We start from the raw sequence: 20,609 nt of genomic DNA on the forward strand, positions 1-20,609 counted from the left end.
AGATGAGAAAATACTTTGTTCTTGCTGCCCGCGTTATCTTCGACTTTATTCAGAGTTCAACATCGCTCGGACTTTAAGTTATTGTTCGTAAAACGAAATATATAAGCTACCTATTCCAGACACAAGACAAGGACAAGTGTATACATTTAATAGGTTGGAATTTTAGTTGAAACAAAGTGAAAAATCTGAAAATGAAAACTTTTTTTAAATTTTATTATTTTGGGTCCATTAAGGCCTTTAAAATCTAAATGATACACATCCATAAAATGTCCATTTGAAATATAGTGTGAATGAAGTTGCGAAAAAGGTGAATGTTTGTCAGAATGTAGTGAAGAGAGCATGGGAAGTTTTGGAGAGAATGAGTGATAATAAGAAGATGGTTGAGAGAGAGAGAAAATGATATATTTGCAAGGAGAGAGTTATTGAGATTCTGTTTGAAATAGAAATGCAATAGATTAAAAAAAGTAATAATACATTTGAAGTACTTTTTGTTTGGGCAACCTGAGACCCATTTGGACAACCTGAGATTAGTACCTAGGTTGCCCGAATGGCGAGTCCAAATTCTGAAGAGTGTCGAACCCTATATACATGTATATATATTATGACATCATAATTCCAATGTTATTTATTACAATTGTTTTGATTGGGCTAAGATAAATCTAAACGAGAATTTACACATCAATAAATCCAAAAACGCTATGTATACATACGCGCTTGAAAACAAACAACATAGTGCAGGGAAAGTATTCAAATTATTGAAGATGATAATGCAGGGAACGAATTGGAATTATAAGAATCAAACATTCTTTTTGAAGAATTTATCGATGTGTAAACTCAGGACATTTTACTCACAAACTTAACATAAAAGTGCTTCGCATTTTTATTCAGTTTGTGAGTAAAATGTCCAGAGTTTACACATTGATAAATTCTTCAAAAAGAATGTTTAATCCTATAATATACCTTTGCAAAGGTGTATAAATGAACTTCTTGATATCTTGATAATATACTTTACGGCGTGACCGTGTTTGAGGGCGAAGCAAAAAATATTAGCATTAGTATGTAGATCCATATCAGGACAAAAAATATCCCGAAGGTAGCACCTAACGTGTGAGGACAAAGCTCAATCAAAGTATTCTAACTTTAGACATTTTTGATCCCCTACTCATTGAACGCGGGAAACTCTATGCAACTGATGTAAACAGTGCATTGTGACGTCATATTCAGCGTCGGTGTTTAGCAAATTCATAAACCTAATAGGAGGACACAAGTTACAAATTTTGCGTTACTGGAGTCCAGGAGTGATTTTAGGGCCTATATGATTAAGAAAATAAGATTTACATGCTTTTACGGATTTTATGCAACATCTCAGAACTACGTGAACTTGTGGTATACGAGATTCAAAATGGAGAAATACATGTCCACGCGATAGTATTCGAATCGACGCCATTGGGACCAAAATTTTCAAGTTCCATAGGTATGGTTTAATTTTTCATTATTTTCCTATATATTCCTTTTAAACATGTATATACGTGTCACCTATATGGAGAGCTCCGCTCTCACGGCCCTTCAGGCAGTGAGAGGTCTTCGCCCTCTCTGACGTAAAACATCTGCTAGAAATACCACAGTGCGTATACACCGGAGAAGTGTTTAAATAATATGATTACGGTGTGACCGTTGGGGCGAGCGTAGCATATCTAATACATTTTCAAAAAATTTATATTGAAAACAAGGAAAACTGATCAGGTTCACTGTCAATACGTAGGATTACTGTCTTGCTCTTCTCGCCAATATAAGAACCAGTTTAGCGGGAAATGCAACGAGCGTGTTGTGACGTAGCCTGGTAGTTGTGACGTGACTGTTTATATTTCTTTAGACAATATTTTAAAAAGAAAAAGAAAGGGGGAAGAATATGATTATCATCCTTTCCTTTTAAATCAGAAAGGTATGTAATACTTCAAAGATTTTTTTTTTTGATTATTATTTTACGAATCGAACCATCCGCCATTTTGTACGAGGGATTTCTGGGACTGGCGTCAAAAAAAAAATTCTTGTTAAAGGTTGAGATTTAGCTCGGATTATTTCCCGCGCTCTAGTCGTTAGAGCTCGCAGTACGAGCCAGCGCTCCGCGCTGGCTCGCTATAAACTACCCGTCCGACCTTTTATATAAAGGGTAAACAGACAACAATTTTAACACCTTTTTCCTGCCAAGATTTGATAAACCAACTCTTTTTTAATATGTTTTACGGCGTGACCGTGTTTGAGGGCGAAGCAAAAAAGTTTTGACATTAGTATCTATATCCAAAACAGGACAAAAACAACCCGAAGTTAGCACGCGGACGGAGCTGTATCAAAGCATCCTAATTTTTGGACATTTGATCCACCTATATATTGAACGCGGGAAATATAACGCAAATTGATGTAAACAGTACATTGTGACGTCATATTCAGCGTCGTTATTTAGCAAGTTTACAAACAAAGCGTTTGAACCACAACAAAAAACATGGCGTTACTCGTGGAGTGATTATAGATATGATCAAGAAAATAAGATTTACATGCTTTTACGGATTTTATGTGTAACATCTCAGAACGACCTGAACTAGGGTAGATGTTACGGGGTTGCAAACCGGTTCTAATGACCACACAGACCATCCGTGACAGGTTATGAGTTTATTGAAGAATTAAATCTATTTCTGACATGTAAATAGCAGCTCTGAAACATAATAAACAATTATAAGCATACACAATCACACACCACATAAAATATACAAATACTAGGGAAATAATTTCAATACAATGAACACAAAATTATTCGTCCATTATTTTGTGTAAAGTTTAAGAAAAATTATAAAATAACATTTAAATCTCAAAATGAGGCTCTTTACCCATAATGCATTTAAATATAATAAATCTTATCATTTATGACATTTATGCAAACTAAATGGTAAAGTACACATCGAACACACACAAAAGAAATTATATGACAAATACAAGTTAGACATCACAGAAATACATACAAAACAATGATCTTACCAGATATATGGTACCAGAGCCAAAATATCAAAAATTAGGAAGATAACTGATTTTCAAGGAACCTGTATAAAATATTAATTCTATTTTACTCCTTTGTTAAATATGAAATAAAGTACATAATTTCATTTCTTTCATTCATTAACACATTCACACCAATAAATATGTTAAGATTCATTTTCTTACCTCAAGTCAGAAAAAAGATGTCAAAAGATATGCAAAGAAAACCACCCTTCAACACTCTGCTAGTGAATACAACTGACTATCTAAATATCCAACAGAACTCACAAAACCCATGACATATAACCTTTGACACTAAGCTTAGCCAACCAAAAGGAATTAAATAGACCATGAACAACAACTGCATGCATGGTTTAATCATAAGGAAAGCCATTAAGGTCATAATTACATTACTACATATCTAAATAGAGAAATATGGAAGACCATTATATAATCCAATAAAAGTTTATGTTTTGCAACTTACATATTTTATTTACACTAAAAATAAAATAAATTATTGATATTAATTCACCCTACTACAAACTCCCCCTTGTACGAAAATGACTTCCATGTCATTCAAGGAGTCCGTTGCAAGAAAATAAACAAATTCAATGTTGCTGATATACCAACACATTTTATTCAGCATATATATTGAATTAAGTGATCTTCATCTTTGCTGAAATAAAGAATATCTTTATAAAGTATAAGTCATGATACAATCAAGACCACACTGCAAGCATAAATGCATGCAAATTCAAATTTGATTAAAATTGGTGCACTGAAATCAAAACTCAAATATCTGCAATATATACAGTTCAATCAGAAATAAAGTCACTTCAGAAATTTAAAACATGTTTCACAACAAAATCTGTAGTTTCTGGTGAAATTGATGCATTTGAAGTTGTTTTCAAGAAATTCAATATAAAGTCTGATTTTTCTTGCCACTTCATTTTATCAGATATGTTTGACTTGGTAATGAAATCACCTGAAGACATCCAATTTGGTGCTTGCCTAACTCTAGATGATCTTCTAGGGAGAATAGGTACTGTCTCATCCTCATCTGTAGCATCAGCATCATCACCAAAATCCTCCATCACCTCATTTGCTTCTGAATCCCTCTCTTCGGACTCATCCAGTTGTTCGGAAGCGCTTCCTTCTTCATGGATTGGTTCCTGGATATCATTGTTTTCAATATTGGTTGAAATATTGCTCTCAGATTCCATAACCAAAATCCTGCTGTCATCAGAAATTGTACTGATATTGTCCTCATCTCTGTCACCTTGAGGTTTAAGACGTGGAGTCACTGGTGTTGATATGGAATGTCTCGCTCTAGGTCTTGGAACAGGTATTGGGCGTTCTGAAATAAATCCAATAGGATACATTAAATTTCGATGTAAAGTATTACTTCTACCCAGCCATTAGAATTAATCTGCATTGATTTTCTATCTCTGGAACAATCAAAGGGAGGACAACAAAATATATTGGTAGTTACAGACCACTTCACTCGTTATGCACAGGCTTATCCTACTAGGAACCAAATTTATTTTATTTTTAGTGTAAATAAAATATGTAAGTTGCAAAACATAAACTTTTATTGGATTATATAATGGTCTTCCATATTTCTCTATTTAGATATGTAGTAATGTAATTATGACCTTAATGGCTTTCCTTATGATTAGACCATGAACAATGAACAATGAACAACGAGATTCAAAATGGAGGAATACATGTCCACGCTCTAATATTCGAATCGACGCCATTGGTACCAAACTTTTCAAGTTCCATAGGTATGGTTTAATTTTTCATTATTTTCCTATATTTTCCTTTTAAACATGTATATACGTGTTACCTATAGGGAGAGCTCCGCTCTCACGGCCCTTCGGCCCTCTATCAACTTTAATTCTTGTGTTAAACCATATAGGAATAACAAGGATTTTTTAATTATGGCCATGTACACTGGATCCATAAATTTAGAAATTACAGATAGCCACGATTCCAGTACATCCTTCCAAAAAGTATTTGTTGCAGTCTTTGCCAGTTCTAACAAAATAAAACAGATATATTACAACATCACAACCATAGATACTCTCAATAATATTTATCCAAACCTGTCCACCATTGACAAGTCTCTTAATCCAAGAACATTTCAAAGATAATATGTTTTACGGCGTGACCGTGTTTGAGGGCGAAGCAAAAAAAATTTGGCATTAGTATCTATATCCAAAACAGAACAAAAACAATCCGAAGTTAGCAGGATTTGATCCGCCTATATATTGAACGCGGGAAATATAACGCAACTGATGTAAACAGTACATTGTGACGTCATATTCAGCGTCGTATTTTAGCAAATTTACAAACATAGCGTCTGAACCACAACAACAAACATGGTGTTAATGGTGGAGTGATTATATATGATTAAGAAAATAAGATTTACAGGTTTTTACGGATTTTATGTAACATCTCAGAACGACGTGAACTAGGGTAGACGAGATTCAAAATGGAGGAATACATGTCCACGCGCTAATATTCGAATCGACGCCATTGGTACCAAACTTTTCAAGTTCCATAGGTATGGTTTAATTTTTCATTATTTTCCTATATTTTCCTTTTAAACATGTATATACGTGTTACCTATAGGGAGAGCTCCGCTCTCACGGCCCTTCGGGCCGTGAGAGGGCTTCGCCCTCTATCAAAAAGGTGTTTATATAACCATGTTTAGACCCCCTGCTGTATATTTCTGGGTAACTACAAATCTCTTTACTTTATTATACTTTGATCCCCAAATAAATCTAATTAATTCATCCGTTAACAGCAGTTGTGGCACGATAAAGATCCCTCCCTGCTCAATGGCCATAAGCACCAAGCATAAGCCAAAATTTTGCAGCCCTTCACCGACAGTGGTGACGTCTCCAAATGAGTGAAATATTCTCGAGTGGGACGTTAAACAATATTCAATCAATCAATCTGTTAACATGTTATGTATGTTAACATTTTACTTGGGGTTTGGTAAAGAAAAGTTTTGATGAAATCAATGTTTTTGCAACAGTCACTCTACCTATAGGGGATTATAAGATTCTCTTATTAGTAGCCATGAAATAATATGTATACGGTGTGACCGTTGGACCGAGCGAAGAATGTAATTGTCATTGGAGAGTCGCAAGTGGTAATCATAATTCCGTTAAGTACGGTAGATTATGATTCATTTAAAAATATATATTTTGATTGAAATTTTCCTTGCGCTAAACACCCAGTAACATCTCAGTATTAAAGGGGTTTATATGGGGACAACAGTTTTACGGGATCCGCCTATTCATTGAACGCGGGAAATAAAACGCAAGGCGACGTAAACAGTGCATCGTGACGTCACATTTAGCCTCGACTTTTTTCTCGTTTTCAAAGCAAACAATTATAAACAACAATAATACAATGCGTATGCAATGAAAAAGTCCGTTAAAACTAAATAAAATTAACCAATGAATTCAAAATTGTAAAAAAGTAACCGTAATTTTATCGTATATTCTTATTCAAAGAAACTCATGAACTCGTTCATCTATTTAGTCGTATTACGGTTTTATATGTATTTATTTGCTAAAACCTGTTACAATGATAATTATACTATTCACTTTGAACAAACTGAGTGTTTAAATTACGAATTGCACGTCAGAGTTTTCTATTATTGGCATTCAAAATAAAACACGAATAACTGTTGAATTAATATATGGATCAATTTTCGTGATCCATATGGGCGCCGCCATAATGAAAAAATAAATGGCGGCGCCCATATGGATCACGAAAATTTCAGTGAACGTATATAGAGATTATCTCTTTTTCTTTTGCTGATTTTGACTTTTTTCTTTTACATACGTGTTACCTTTAGAACCTTGCTTCGCGGACGGGCCTTCGGCCCGTCCGAGCTTCGCTCGGTATAAGGTGATTCCACCCGACGGTTGCAAAAAAGCTGTGAAACCTGAGGCTTTGCCAAGGATTTTACCGCCTTTTTACAACCACGAGGTTGGAATCACCTTAATATTTCATGGCAACTCATAAAAGAGTGTTTTTCTCTCTCATATTTCTAGAGTTTTCCGTTTTCCTTGTGCCTAGCGACGCCATTTTGAGAATTTTCCAATTAATTAATTTTTCGCTGTACATTAAAAATAACACCAGAATCGAATTCTACGACCTTCATTTTAGCAACGACGTTGCTGACAAAAATCGGCCGACGAGTGTATAAGTGAATTGTATTAGAGTTATTCCTCTTTGAATAAGTACACAATAAATCAATAATCAGGGTGATACGTGACGTCAGTCTACAGTCCATCAGCGCGAAACATTTTGACAGACCTAATCAGAATCTGAATCCACAATTGCACGCTTTCTTTTTAAAGAAGCATGACGAGTGTATGAAGAGAGATTCCAAGTGGTTTTTGTTGGTGGATATGGGCATGGATAGACTTTCGTTTTCCACACGTGCAAGATCGAGTCGAGTCTCACGGATATTGGGGGCTATTGTGTCACCTGAGACACATATAGGGACAGAAGACGTTGGCAGAATGAATGTGGAGGTAGGCCTAGAACTAGTAGAGCGTGTGGGCTGGGTTTCTGTGAACTGGCATAATGCACCGGATGACATAGATGTATTCAATAACATTTTCGATATATATGAGGAATTTGTGACTGTTGTTAAGTGTGCGGTAGTTGTTCAAGGAATGTGTATTTTTGTGTCTTTTCAGATACACCTGGAGATTATCAGGGACAATCACATTACAATCTGTCATTTTTTGTACAAGAGCTTTCTGGACGGTAGTGTTCGTCAATTGATGTAAGTTACAGGCTAGTTGTGTATTGATTATTACGTCATGGGATATGAAAGATAAACGTCACGTGATATGAAAGACAGAAATATATCATATACCTAGTAGTGTATCAGCCCTGATACACCTATCTTGGCTAGGGTGAGACAGCTGCAAGTAGGTAGGGCTGTCTCGCCCTAAGGGCCGAGATATCTCTGTCTCGGCCCGTTGTCAAGGGGCTGTCTCGCCCTCAAATTTCAAATGGCTATTTCTTCTTTAATCTTTTGAAATCTAACATAACTACACGAAAAAATGATGTTAGACACAATTTTTTTCATATATAATACTTTCTTCCACGACAAAATTTAATTTAAGCAGAAAAATTAAATAAAAACGTTTTTGAAAACAGCGCTAAATTGTAGCGAGTATCTAAGCAAAGGGGGGTAACCCAAGTAACAATTGTTTATTTAGAACAATAACACGTTTAACTTCATTTCAAAACAATCAACGTTCTAGGTGACAGAAAACAGTAGGAGGATTATGGAGGGTGATACTGAAGCATTTTCAGAAATCCCCGGTCCTAATGGAGATAAAATGTTAATTTACAGCAATTTTGATGTAGAAAACTGTTTTAAAACGATTTCTGAAATCTAAAATCCCGAGGACTTGGCAATAAAACGAGAAAAGTAGAACCATTATCTTCCGACGTATTTCAACGACTTATAGATGCTAAACAGATGGGAAACGGTAAAAAAAAAAAGACTTACTTCAGTATAAGGTAACATTCCTTAAGCAAAGAAATAGCAGCATCAGATCTGTAAACATTCCCGTTCATACGATGACGCCACGTAAACAAAGTTCTACAACTCTTACAAATTATATGAAATATTGAAAACGGGCGAGTTTGGTAAATCGGAAAAAATAAATAAAAATCAGCAATGGAATAAAGCTACAAAACCCAGACTTTAGCATGTTTCACAATGTCAATAGTACTGGAAACGTAACCATTAAAGTAAACTCTCTGAAGGAATGAAATAGTCAAATATCGTTGTACAGTATACCATGTATTTATGTTTGGGTCAATGACACCCCCCCCACCCCCAATTTAAAAAAAAATGTTTATCAACTTGTTGTGTTTTAGGTATATGATATAAACAATATCACACTCTAATGTTGATCTCGGACCTGGGATTGCCCCTCGAGTGATCTCGGCCCTCGCCCTACGGGCTCGGGCCGAGATCAACTCTCGGGGCCAATCCCAGGTCCGAGATCAACATTAGAGTGTGATATTCTATATATCTTTCATACCTTTCTTTCATAGAATATATGTATCTTACATACGTAGATATGAGAGAAAAAACACGTCTTTTCCATTGCTGGATAAGTTTTGGAATTTGTAAATTACAATTTAGATAAGAAATTTCATCAAGAACAACTGAAAAATTTACACCTAGTAAAGATAGTAGATCCCCAATCCAGTTTCTGTCTTGCATGGTCGAAAACTTCAGCAGATTTTTTTTTTTAGAGCCAATCCATGAAAGGCGATGATAACGAACAATCTCATAACTCCTATAAGCAATACAAAGTAGTTAGTTGGGCAAACACGGATCCCTAGACACACCAGAGGTGGGATCAGGTGCCTAGGAGGAGTAAGCATCCCCTGTTGACCGGTCACACCCGCCGTGAGCCCTATAATCTGTTCAGGTAAACTGAGTTATCCGCAGTGTGCCAAGAACGGCCTAACAACCGGTATGAAACACATCAGACAGCATTTGATCCAATGATGGGTTGTATTGACGAACTAGATCGTTATAACGACCATAGAATTAGCGAAATGCTGACTTCCATCGAGACTGTTGAAACCCCTGTACCATCAACTTGTTTGTCAGTAGCTTGCCTCGATTTAAAAACTGAGTATACGCAGAACAATCTCTTGTGTATCGAATCAGTTGAGAGATATAAACGCCATATGCAGGTGATAATGCAATATTGCTACATAAATACGGGAAATTGACGATAGAGAAGCTGAAATCATCCCGTTTGTCATACAGTTGAGTTGTCAGTTTGCCGTTAATGTCTACTTTCAATAAAATATCTAAGTATGAAGTAGAAGTGGACGACTCTGTGGTGTCCTTTATTGCGAGCTCACAGGGATATATCGAATCGGCATATGAATGAAAATTATTATTGTTAATAGACAAAACATCGTCGATATATCTAAATGTCGAATTGAATGCCACAGCAAGAGGTTTTTACTTCACTCGTAGAAGTTTTTGAATAAATTCTGCTTCATATGAATATAGAAACAGGTCAGCTAACAAAGGAGCATAATTCGTGCCCATGGGAATTCCAACAGACTGTTGGAAAACTTGATCACCAAAGACCACGAAGATATTGTCAATGAGGAACTCTAGCATATTTTTTATTTCAACTTCAGAGTATGTGTGCGTGGAATCAGTGGTGTTTAACAAAGTAAGTTTTTGAATGACTGATCACTAGATATGAATATTTCTTTTTCCATTTTTGTTGAAAAAGCAACTGTCTATTATGTCAAAAAGTGTAGTCTTTAATTTATCGTGAGGAATGGTCGTGTATAGTGTTGAAAAGTCATACGTTTTGATGTTATTGATTTGGGAAAAGTTTTGCGATTTCAAGTTCTTTAGAATTTTTTAGAATCCACATTTGATTCACACCACTTCTGGTATATGTAGTCGCACAGTAAGTTTGAAGTTTCTCCTTCACAGCTGTTAATATTTTCGTCAGGAGCAAAGATAGGGGCTTTTTTGTTTTTGTTTTTGAGCAATGTATTTTTAAAGCAGATAGTTTACCAAAGAAATCTAATGTGTCAAGATCAACATGTAGAGATTTTGCAGAACCGGCATGAATTAGGGATGTATCATTAGCATACTGGGAAATCTTGTGTTCCTTATCATTAACAATACATATATAAAAGAAATGAAGCCTATATATTTTTTCGAGAAGAAATATTTTTATACAAGAAATATACACGTTGATTTATATATGATAATTTATCTTGATGGATTATTAAGTAATGCAAGAACATGTCGAAAGAGAAATGTCAACAAAATTTTGCACAATACATACATGTACAGTCTGTTGCAATTGACATTTACTTGTAAAGGAGTATACGATAAAATAAATGCAATCAAACTTCAAATGTAATTAACGAGAATAGTAAACAATACCGACAATATATTTCCTAAACGTATGTGTAAGTATTGTTTTGCGTTAACAACCTTTTAAAAAAAAATACAAACATAAATTTTGTAATAAGTGTGGATCCTTTATGTCAATGGAAAGCGATTGTTAAAATCACAAAGAGATTAAAATGAAAAAAATAAAGTCGTTATAAAAGGTGATTTTTACGTTCATTATTAATTCAAGGGGAGTAGGAATTCACTTCGTTATATCCGTAAATTTGCTATATCCGTGTTCGTTATAAACGCAGATTTTTATATAGAATATATAAAGAATTTGCCGGGGAAATCGTTTTCACTTCGCTATAGCCGTAATTTCGCTATATCCGTGTTCGCTATATTCGAGTTTTACTGTAATACCTTTCATATTATTTTTTTATTTGATTAAAATTGCAAGTATTTCAGTATCATATATAATTAATGCTATGGTAAAGAATTCGCTGTTTTATCTACAATTTTGTAGTTTAAAAAAATCGACGCCTTTGTGACCCTTCAGGACTTTGATTTTTTCAAATTACACAGTGAAAAAAAAATGACGTGTCATCAAGCAGTCTCACCAAACTACCAACATTGTCAGCTATGTAGAACGAATACGAAGGGTCCTAAAACTAAACCCTTTGGGATTTCTGCACATGTCATGAAATTTGAAGCACTTTTCAATCAATAATCTTGGAGATGCCATAATAAATCATCATTCATTTCATAAGAATGATTAATCATTTGAAGAATTATTATGAAACATATGATTCAACGGACATTGTGTAATATCAGCATCAACATATATTTATGCAACGTGGGTAGAAGTCGCGTGTCTACAAAATAATGGAAGATATTCGAAGGTATATCTATCTATCTTATCTTTTAAATTCAATGTTATCTTTACGAAGGTGTATAAATGAACTTCTTGACATGACGTAAAACGTCTGCTAGAAGTATCACAGTGCGTATATACCGGAGAAATGTCTAAATATAAACTACCTGTCAGACTTTTCTTGTAATTATATATATATCCAAAGAATAAGCAGATATAGGAAAGTTTTATCTTCAAAAGAAACATCACTCTTCCATTAAAAGAACTTTACATTGTAGAAAATGCTATAAATGGTAAATCTATGAGTTTTGGAATATAAAGGATTTATGTTGGTCGAGACTCATGTGAGGTTTTTCGTCGACCCCATTTATCTACTTGCATCATAGCTGTATACACTGAACAAAAAAGAAAGGTATTGGTCTATATGTCTGATATTTTCCATTGACTTGAATTTGAATAAAAGTTTGAAAGACAAAATGTCCTATATACCAGACCTTAGCTTATTCTATCGTGGTAAAATAACCATGATTATACAACGATGGCTATCTTTAAATGGCAAGTGAGTAAAATGGGTATAAGCCCGAGCACAAAAAATCTTAACCATTTGGATTTGTACATTTTTGGTTTAAAAATTACTATTGTTAATCCTGAAAGATTGATTGATTGTATCTTGCTTAACGTCTCTCTCGAGAAATTTTCACTCATATGGAGACATCACCAAGACCGGTGAAGGGCTTCAAATTAAGGCCTTTGCTCGGCGCTTACGGCCTTTGAGCAGTGAAGGTTCTTTAGCGTGCCACACCTACTGCGACACGGAACATCCGTTTTTAAGGTCATCTCCGAGGACCCGTGGAATTCACAAATGATGCCGAGCGTTTGGCGATGGAACTGTCACTACCTGTTTTAACGACTTAGGTCTGTCGCGGTCAGGATTCGAAACCCGGACTTCCGCATGCAGGGCGAACGCTCTAATCTCTAGGCCACCGCGGTGGTAAATCCTGAAAGGAAATCAGATAATTTCCGATATTTTCTCATTTTCCAAATGCTACGATGTGAGCGTTCCTTCCCTAGGAGTGCCCCAAGAAGGCATGTCCCAAACTGCAATAGCACAGAATGTGGGGAGAACGCAAAAAAACGTGTGCAAACCTAGAGAAGACAGTCAAATTCGCTTGCTACATTTGCGAAACAGATTTTAACTGCAGTAAACACGGCCCAGAATATTTCAAGGAGAGGATTTAGTGCTCAGACAGTGCGGAACCGCCTAAAACGTTGTTTGAACGCCCGCAGACCATACAAAGAGACAGGACTAAACCAAAAATCCACGTGATTAAGATGTCTTGTGTATAGACTTATATGTTATTATGGTATATAATGACTTTTATGTAACGTGTTAATGGTGTATGTTCTATTGTGTATATTTTGGATAAGTAAAGTATGGTAAATATATGCTTTGTATAGCATGTTAAAGAGCAAGGGGCAATAACCTGCCCCTTTCATATTTCAAACAAATTAAATGTTTAGTAGTTTGACATTGCATTGAAATACAAGTTTTTGACTTCTCAATAGTGATATAATTAATCTTATTTTTACATTAGTAACTAAGATATCCTAGATTAAATTCGTCATATTTTCCCGGAAACCATGTTTTTCCGTCAAAACAACGTTTTCATGATGAAATTTAGATATATCCGCAGGAAAACAACGGGGTGAAATGTAAACCAGAAGAACAAAAGTTAACACATGTATATAAATCTCTCATAGAAATATATTTCCGTTGTTTTCACACGGACATCACAAAATTTTAAAAAGTTGTCGTTTTTTAACACATGAATTGCTCGGCTCAGTTTTTTCTTTTATAAAAAAAAACCTGCAAGCAGTTCTAAGCAGACGTCAAGTGTAAACAAAGTATGTGACACAAGCAATGACAACGAGATCGAAGGAAGTTAACGATTAAAATCCAATACTGAGAAACTGGTAAGAATACCGAGGCGTGTAAGGATATAAAGAATTAGCAATTTTGCACTGAAGGTCTTATAGGTGTATGTTGTACCGTTTGCGGTACTCTTGTATCTCTCAACAATCTAGTTTGCCAATGCAACCTGTCATTGCGTCATTTCATACCTATTATTTGGCTGATTTTGACTACAGATTTATCTGAACATTTGTCTGATCAAGATGTTGGGCTTACAGTGGGCGTGGCAGGACAATGGGATGCTTACTCCTCCTAGGCACCTGATATCACCTCTGTTATATCCAGGGATCTGTGTTTGCCCAACTCGTAATATTGTATTCCTTGTAGGAGTTAGGAGATTGATCACCGTTCGTTATCACCTTTTCATTTGGGTTTATGTTAATTTGGCACTCCATATGAATTAGTTCATATATTACAAAATGTGTATAGACATCTAAGATCTTTTTTCTCTTAAAAGAATATGCATAGAGGTGGACGAAAGGTATATCAATGTGTTTCATGTGGTAGAAGAACAAAAGCTGACCAAAGGCGATTCATTACTAGATCTTCATACGAAAGTTACAGAGTGTACCTAGCCATCACCACCTGTCAAGAAAAAGACGCAACGTGTACCAACTGCTATTCCAAGTTTTACAGAGCAAGTCGTGTTCGTAATTCAGTTGACAAAACTACAGATTGTGTTTCAAATTCATTGTATGACAGTGATCCAAATTATGAACCACCAGTTAAAACAAGAAAGACATTGTGCGTGAAAAGCCCAAAAGTGATTCCTCTTCCAATACAGTCTTCTGGGAAGAGCCATTCCAGTTGTGTAATTTGCAAGGAAGTTGTTTGAAGTTGCTAACAGTGTCTACAGATATAAGACACAGAATATTTATTAGGATAGGTCACATGTTACTGCCTTGCCTGGAACAAGGTGCTGCCAGATACATATGACATCAGATTTCTCCCTAAGGGAAGATGCGATCAAGTTTCTGGCAACTGCTTCCACTGAATGTCAAACCCTTTTCAATAAAAGTGACATATATTTAAGAAATAATATATCATTTTTGAATGTTGTTGGGATATGACATGAAGTTGATCACGTGATCAAATCCTATAACGCCCGAAGGGCGTTATAGTAGATTTGATCACGTACCAACGTCATGTCATATCCCAATAACATTAAAAAATGATATCTTATTTCTTATATTTATATTTTCTATTTTGATTTGTGTTCTTACCGAGCTTCCATGATTATGTAGCAGATGACCAAAATAACGATCGTAGAACACAAAATATAGTTCGTAAGAGTTTTATCGAATAAAAAATTAGGAACAACATCAAAGAGAATATAAGATATAGACATTTAATTGAAAATGTTAAAAAAAGACGAAACATGTGTAAAAATAAAGGTAATTTAGAGCGTAAAGTTAACTGAAATGACAAGAAGAGCGGAGTAAACGACATCCTGGTGTGATTTGGTCGCGATCAGCGATGGAGAAACTGGCGTCGGTCTAGCTTACTAAGTTGAAAACGCAATTGTTGATCACAGATTTCGACAGAAATTCAAAGGATCTGAGAGAATTGATGGTGGATATGATGGGCCAAGTTAACGTTAAGCTCTTAGTCGGGTTTTTGGAAAGAAACAACGGTATGTTCAACGTTAGAACTCGCGGTTGTAGCTATGCAGGAGACGATTCAAGACAGTAGGACATATTTAGACCAAGTGCAGGTAGGTTGCGTCTTTTATTTACCTTCAGTGTGTGTAAAATAAAATAAAAATGAACTGACGGAGTTTTTGTTCATTTGAGAGATTTCTGTTGTAGGATTTTAATGTCAGAAGACTCGCACCGGTACCCTGATATGTACATGCAAATTTTTCGAGCCTCGAAACCAGCCTCGCTTATAATCATGCCGAGTCATATCCGTGATGGAAGTTGCCAGGAAACAACAGGTTAACTTATCATCATGAAGTAAATAAATGTAGGCTTATAACTCTGCCTACATGTTTTCGCTTCCAATATCATATAACTTTATTTTATAAATTCGCCATGCAGAAGTTGCAGATGGTATTTAAAACTGTATAAAATGAAACAACAGAAGGATATGTTTAATGTTTCTCTTTTATAAATTGATGAAATTCTTATTTTTTACAAAATAAACTGTATAAATATCCTGCTGCGTTTATTTCTGTTATGATGTCATTGCAGTGGCGGATCCAGGGTTTACGAAAGGGTGTGTGTGAAAGTCAAGTATTAGCCAAAATGTTTAGCCACTTTGGGTGCCAATCTGGAATTTTACTAATCTCGAATTTTACTCACACTATTTCCATTATTTAAATTTGTGGCGAGAGGGGGGTGTGGTGTGTGTGTCTAAATCCCCCACTGCATTGCATAAGCAAGAAACCAGGTGAAAATACAGGAACTGACTTTTGAAGCGGTGATTGTATTCATACGCAAGAACAAACTGATCACATGACCAATTTCATGTCACACGAAATTGAACATCAATTTCATTAGTACTGTCATATAAGGAAGTGCATTGGCAAATGTAAATATTCATTTATATCATCCATCAAATCAGTTACTCTCACGAATGAAAAATGCAGATTAGACTTTGATACCAGCAAAGGACTGGCTGATTCAGATTATATGACTTTAAATGGGATGTTATATCCCATTGCCAGTCAATCCGATCAACAAAGAATCGTAGCTTAAGAGCGTGCATTGCCCTTTTGTTGGTGAAGTTAAGGACTGGTCTTTCAAATCAAATGTTGTCAACACTATTTAACATTGAAAAAAGTGGCGTAAGGAGAGCATTAAGAACAGCACGAAAGGAGTTGACAGAAACGTTTACACCAAATTATGTTGGTTTTGGTCATGTATCAAGACGAGATGTTATTGAGAACCACACAAGACCACTAGCTCAAGAGATATTTGGCAGTATCGTAGAGAAACCTGCAATCCTTGTGGTGGATGGAACTCACATATACATACAGAAAAGCAGCAACTTCAAAATTTTTACATTTTCATACCTAGTGAATTTCAGTGTTTTGATTCTTTGAAATGAAAGGTAAAGATAACGAACAGTGATCAATCTCATAACTCTTATACGCAATACAAAGTAGTTAGTTGGGCAAACACGGACCCCTGGACACACCAGAGGTGGGATCAGGTGCCTAGGAGGAGTAAGCATCCCCTGTCGACCGGTCACATCCGCTGTGAGCCTTATATCCTGATCACGTAAACGGAGTTATCCGTAGTCAAAATCAGTGTGCCAAGAACGGCCTAACAATCGGTATGAAACATGTCAGACAGCATTTGACCCAATGATATGGTGTATTGACGAACTAGATCGTTATAACGACCATAGAATTTGCGAAATGCTGACTTCCATCGAGACTGTTGAAACCCCTGTACCATCAACTTGTTTGTTAGTAGCTTGCCTCGACTTAAAAACTGACTATACGCAGAATAAGGGCTTGCGTATCGAATCAGTTGAGAGACATAAACACCATATGCAGGTGATAATGGAATATTGCTACAGAAATATGGGAAGTTGATGATGGAGAAGCTGAAATCATCCCGTTTGTCATACAGTTGAGTTGTCAGTTTGCCGTTAATGTCTACTTTCAATAAAATATCTAAGTATGATGCAGAAGTGGACGACTCTGTGGTGTCTTTTATTTCGAGCTCACGGGGATATATCGAATCGACATATGAATGAAAGTTATCATTGTTAATAGACAAAACGTCGTCGATATATCTGAATGTCGAATTGAATGCTACAGCAAGATATTTCTTCATCTCGAGTACAAGTTTTTGAATAAATTCTGCTTCATATGAATATAGAAACAGGTCAGCTGAAATGAACGATGTAATCGATACAGATCAGGATGATGAAACTGGCAAACTGCCCGCTTTATATACTTTCTAAAAATGGTCATGTGACCGAAACAACCATTAAATAATTGTCCTTTCTAGAGCATCTGTGGACTACTTTAAGTACAAAACTTCAGATATAGAAAAGTACATAATGTCAAAGTGTCCTATTTCTGTACAGTGAATTATAATCAAAGTTAATATGATTGCATACAAACATAAGTCAAAATAATTCTTCATAACAAAACGGACAACCACAATCCTATGCGTAGGAATACAGAACAACAATACGTAAATCGTACATTACGCCATCACAAATAGTTCAAAGTAGTTTAATCACTTATGTTGCAATTGAACTACATCATATTATCAATTATCTACATTATATTATCAATACCAAGCATGATAACAGGATGCTACACTACTAGCCAAATGAAGTAGAAATACAAATTTGAAATATCTAAACAATCGGACAATGCTACTTGTTCACTACAAGGTGGTGTATATATATAGACAGAATATCACGTGATGCATTCCTTCGTAAGCAAGATGGCAGGCGGCCAACTTTCAACATGTGATAGTAGAAGTAAATTATGTGATTTACAATCGTAATACTTGATTTCACTTAAGTTATCGATATAATTTACATCAATACATCTGTCTTAGACCGAATACCTTAAATACTAAACAATGTATGTAATATAGACGATTGTTTACATACACATGTCAACAATATGGAAAGTAGCAATGAACGAGTAATACGCTAAAAATAAAATAGAACATCAAAACAGCTTATATTATCAATACCAAGCATGATAACGGGATGTTACACTACTAGCCACTAATGCACACGGGATCATCATTCATGTATGTGCAATTATGACAAACATAAAAACCCACCCAAACCCTATCGTGTACAAATAGTTTAAACCCATGATATTACAATACGTTTTGTTTTGCTTAGTATACATAAAATTATTAAATAGATGGTATATGTTCAATGTTTTCACAGTGTTTGCGATATAATGACCTATAGCTTCCAATTTTCATAAATGAAGATCCTACAAATGGAGGAAAGACCACTATGCCCTAAAAGATGGCCATGAAAGTTGTGATGTGTACCATATAGACATGTAAGTTTACACCAAGGGAGTCAATGATCACTTTCGAAAATATTTTTAAATTTCAACAAACATTTCCTGCACCATTACATGCTTGTAAACTTCAATAGCACGAATGAATGTATTGTCTAAGTTATGTAAAATAAATCATAGTGATTTATCCTTTAGAGTATATCAACATGTGTTCAAAGCCTTTTAAATACAGCTGTACCCTCTTATGACACTGAATCACGGGCTTTTAGATACAGCTGTACCCTCTTATGACACTGAATCACGGGCTTTTAGATACAGCTGTACCCTCTTATGACACTGAATCACGGACTTTTAGATACAGCTGTAAACTCTTATGACACTGAATCACGGGCTTTTAGATACAGCTGTACCCTCTTATGACACTGAATCACGGGCTTTTAGATACAGCTGTACCCTCTTATGACACTGAATCACGGGCTTTTAGATACAGCTGTACCCTCTTATGACACTGAATCACGGGCTTTGAGCTCCCTCCCTAAAGCGTGCATGTTAGTAGAACACATTCCAATTTCACTATAACTTTTACAATTTCTTCAAGAAAACCATACCGCCTTTATTACATTTTCTAAGTTCATTTCAAAATTTAAATCTAATTGAAAACGAATTATTGAATTTTATCAAATATACTTTACTGCCAGTTCTTAATAAAATTGTATTTTTTGTACAAATGTTATTCTTTTTGTGATGATAGAAATATGGGGGATTTGATTGCTGTTTGGAGAATGCTGAAGGGAAATTTGAAACTAATGATTATTTCTCATGGAGCCCTGATAAACTACAGCTGATCACACTCACAATCAGTCCAAATAAAACAAAGCTGTCTTATCTTAATGTTTTTCATATTCTGATATTATCTGGGGCATGGCATCTGATGCTATAGTTTCTTTTAGTTTGAGTTCACTGTGATATGTCGAAACGACAAATGAGTAGCTTGCAACAAACATGTATATATTGCATGATGAAAGCAATGTCAATTTCAAAAGAAATATAAATTGTATTAAACAATATACAATCAATCATATCTTCATTTTCATTTCAAATATAGATATAAGGAATCATTGTCTAGTTTGATGGTATGAAAGGTGAAGATAACGAACAGTGACAGTCTCATAATCCTATAAGCAATACAAAAAAAAGAGAGTTTGACAAACCCGGACCCCTGGACACACCAGAGGTGGGATCTGGTGCCTTGGTAACACCCACCGTGAGCCCAATATCTTGATCATCCGTAGTCAAAATCAGTGTGCCAAGAACGACCTAACGATCGGTATGAAACACGTCAGACAGCATAGGTTGCATTGACAAACTAAATCGTTATAGAACGACCATAGAATTTCCGAAGTGTGTGCGAGATGATAAGCGACAAAGAAAAACGCGATGATTCATGTATAACAGCTTCGTCATCCAGGCAGATTCAAGGAACTTATTTAAATTTCGGCCTTCTAATCGTTAGTTTAATTCTGTTCAATGACCATCGACGGATCCAGAAGTTGTTAAAGGGGGAATAGTCTGGGGGATCCAGAGTTCTGAGGAGTCTTTTATGTTATTTTTATGGGTTATTCTAGCTTTCATTTATACATAATATCAATAAATAACAACAACTATTTGATTTTAGTTTTATCTTTGTTTGCTTTATGTCAAATATTATACTATTGTGGTTATTCTCTACACAGTTTTAGTCACAAAAGGGGGAAGGGACTCATTTGCTGCTTCAACCCCAAAGTTGTATGTTTCTGCAATTGTTGGATTAGCAAGTTGCTGTACAGTGAAAAAG

The 20,609-nt window shown here is 35.4% G+C and overlaps 1 long non-coding RNA gene across 1 annotated transcript; it reads left to right on the forward strand.

The window, feature by feature from the left end:
* The first annotated feature begins 13,622 nt into the window (after positions 1-13,622).
* LOC125651002 (uncharacterized) lies at positions 13,623-15,975 on the forward strand. The gene is made up of 3 exons (XR_007361223.2): positions 13,623-13,820; positions 14,276-15,532; positions 15,627-15,975. It is a non-coding gene; the product is annotated as an uncharacterized LOC125651002 (long non-coding RNA).
* Positions 15,976-20,609: the final 4,634 nt, after the last annotated feature.

This window comes from Ostrea edulis, chromosome 5, assembly GCF_947568905.1.
Source record: "Ostrea edulis chromosome 5, xbOstEdul1.1, whole genome shotgun sequence".
Lineage (NCBI taxonomy): Eukaryota > Metazoa > Mollusca > Bivalvia > Ostreida > Ostreidae > Ostrea > Ostrea edulis.